Source organism: Eupeodes corollae, chromosome 2, assembly GCF_945859685.1.
Source record: "Eupeodes corollae chromosome 2, idEupCoro1.1, whole genome shotgun sequence".
Classification (NCBI taxonomy): Eukaryota; Metazoa; Arthropoda; class Insecta; order Diptera; family Syrphidae; genus Eupeodes; species Eupeodes corollae.
Genome location: NC_079148.1, coordinates 44,409,586 through 44,413,211, shown reverse-complemented (window position 1 = coordinate 44,413,211; position 3,626 = coordinate 44,409,586).

Below are 3,626 nucleotides of genomic sequence, written 5' to 3'. Positions count from 1 at the left end.
TCTTGATGGTGTCATTGATTGCCAAGCCTGCTCAGCAACGCTCCATAACTCTCTGTTATTTTTTGGATTTGCCTTGAATACTTCTTTTTTAATATCTGCCCATAGATATTCTCCATTGGATTGAGGTCAGGAGACTGTGCAGGCCACTCCATTGGAATCATTGCCTGGCTGCTCTGCTGGTTTATTTTGCTTCATTATCCTGCTGGAAGACCCATTTGAGCGGCATTTCGTATTCGGCATATGGCAGCATAGTGTTTGGAAAGATATCCACGTAAGAATGCTGATTCATAATGCTTTTGATGCAGTATATTGGGCCAACTCCATAATAGGAGAAACATACCCAAACTATTATACTGGATCCCCAATGCCTAATTGATTTCGTGGTATATCTGGGGTTATATTCTATGTTCGGGGGTCTTCTCACAAACCACCATAGAGAACCACCTTGCTCTCATCGGCCCAGAGAATGTTTCGCCACTTTTCAAGAGCCCATCCTAAATGCTCGCGCGAAAACTTCATCCTTTTAAATATATGGTTCTTCTTTAAAAGTGGAACCTTTCTTGTACTGCGAGTATTTAGGTTATGCTCCTTTAGTATTCTCCTCACCGTTTGCACACCGCATGGAACCTCAAGCTCGTCTTTAATCTCTGTAGCTGCTGCTTTAGGATTATTTCTTGAGAAGCGAACCACACGTTTTTTAAAAGATGGTGTTGGAGATTGTTTCTCTTTTGTTTTTGTTTTTCTTCAAAGGTTATGTCGTTTCGTGTCATCTTCGCCGAACAGCCAAGAAGTTCATGAACCTTTTTATAAGTTTTGCCTTCCAAAACAAGCTTTTTTATGATTTCCCGCCTCTCTAGTTTGCAGTACTTGCCTCGACCCACTTTAAATTCATAAATTCAATAATTGTATTAAAATTTTAATGGAAATTTGAAAAAGAATAACAGGACTTACTTTTTATAACTTTTGAAGTCAAAATTTAAATCAAAACACAATTATTTAAATTAAATTTGTTAATCATTGCTATTATTTTGCTCGCCTAAAATAATGAATCACACTACACAAAGCGCCATTCAGAAAAGCAATGAGAATTTACCGTTAAATTATCACTTGCAACTGTAAATATAATTACTCTGAGTACCAAAATAAAGTAGAGTCGCGAAAAAGTGGCTATGTTCTTGATTTATGAAAAACTTTAGGTTCTAGCTTTTACACTGTTATTATTTGGCTCGCAAGCTCGCCACGTATTTACAACTAAAAAAAACCTGCAAAAAATAATTCTGAAATTTTCTAAAAATCTATAGCAAACAAGTTAAAGGCTTTGAATTTGTATTGTAATTATTAATAATATATTGTAATTTTTTTAATTGAATTGACATTTTTCCAGGAATTAAGGACTGCAACAAATACTATGGGGTTGGAATGATGAACCCGAAAACTCCAAATTAAAAAAATAAAAATAAATTAGAGCTTAGTGACTTACAACTCTCAACTATTCCTGTGTGCGAGTAATGTTGTCGGGAACCCGAACCCCAAAGGCTACTTTGAGAAAGCACTTTTCATGACAAGAATTACTCTTGGCTGATTTGTCAATTCCTCGCCAAAGGACGTGAAAAAAAAACTTTACATGGCACAGACAGGCGAACCCAAGACCTTTGGAATGAAAGTCCAAAGGGCCTAGGTTAGGTTATAGTGGCTGTCCAAGGTGGAAATGGACACACTTATGCCAGTTTAATGGCCCATTGTGATACCACATGAATCTCGAGGCTTTCTCCTAAGCTCAATGGAACCAGCTTGAGTCCCTTGCGAAACGTGAGAGGCTGATTATACCGATATGATTTAGATCGTTAAAGAAGAATTCTCCTAGGTAATTCTTGCGTTTTCAAGCTAGAGCAGGGCATGTGCAGAGAAGATGAAGAACCGTTTCTTCCTGTTCCTCGTCCATACAGCTTCTGCAAAAGTCATTTGAGAATATCGAGCTTATATGCGATCTGCTTAGAGAGAGCAAGCACCTTGAACGTTTTAAATCCAGCGTTGGCCAGATGTTTTTTGTAGCTTGACACGTGGTGATGTTGGTCCACCTGGTGCCTGCCCTCCTCGCAGCGTCTTGCATTAGTAGCAGTTTACAAGTTACAAGCGATTGGTATGCCAGTACTTGCCAAACGTGGAAGGATGGGCTGTACTGTACCGTTCCTGGCGAGTTCATCTGCCTTACAGTTATCTGGAATGTCTCTATGGCCCGGCACCCAGCAAAGGTGAATATTAAACTGTTGCGCCATTTCCATTAGAGATGATCGACAGTTATGGACTGTTATAGAGACAGAGTCCAGAGATTTGATAGCGGAGTGGCTATCAGAGAAAATACGGATATCAGATGTTGATATCACGTTTTCTTTGAGCCAAGACAAGACTTCTTTTATCGCCAAACAATCGAATTGTAGTTGGGGGATGGTGTAGTCTGTGTGCTTTGGAATTGATTCTAAGTACCTTAGGATTACGGAGTGGCCAATGTTGTTGTTAGTCCACTGCGACGAAGCATTGAGGCGAATAGCCGAGCTTGCAGCTATTTGTTGGCTAAATATGTCAAGAGGTGTAAGGTAGAGCAAGGTGTCCAGTGCCGCAGACGGGGTCGTGCGAAGCGATCCGCTTATACATAGGCAGGCTGAACGTTGGACTTTATTTAACTTATCCCTGTTTATACCCTTTTCTAAAGCAGTCCACCATACTGTCACACCGTACGTTAAAATCGGTCTGATTACCGATGTGTATAGCCAATGGGTGATTCTGGGTTGTAAACCCCATTTATTAGCAATAGCTTTTTTGCAAGAAAAGAGAGCTACAGTAGCTTTTTTGACTCTTTCCTGTACGTTGCGTTTCCAATTTAGTTTTTTGTCTAAGACAAGTCCGAGGTATTTAGCCTCGTCTGAGAATTTTACTTGGATTCCTTTAATATAAGGAGGGTTGACGAATTGAATTTTGTATCTCCTCGAAAATAAGACCTTATCGGTTTTGTGTGGGTTAACACCCAGTCCACACCGATCAGCCCAAAGTATAAGTCTGTCTAAGGCATTTTGTAAAATTTCTTTTAGGATATTAAGATGCTTTCCTGAAACTGCTATAGCAACGTCGTCCGCATAGGCTATCACTCTGAAACCCTCCGCATCCAGAATAGTTAGGATTTCCAAAGGGCTTACCATCACGCCAAATCTTCTACAAAAGTAAATTAGTGTTGTTGAAAAAACAAAGTAAATAAAATAAATAAATAAGGTGGTCCAACAGTCCGTAGAGAACAAGGCTTTGTGACTTACAACTATCAACCATTCTTGTTTTCCATTTCAGGCATTTAAGCGACCTACAGCTTATTCATATGCCCAATCAGAACGGCTTATTTGAGAAAGCACTTTTTATGACAAGAATTAATCTTCGAGAATTTGTCAATTCTTCGTGATAGGCAATACCTGTGGAAGAAAAACTTTTAGGTTGCACAAGCAGTGATTGAACCTAAGACCTCTAGCATGACATTCCTACGCACTAACCATTGCTGTTTTCGTGTCAAACGTGCATAGCATAGTAATCAAAGGATGATATAATAAAGACAGAAGTTACATTTGAAAAAGTGTACAACGGTT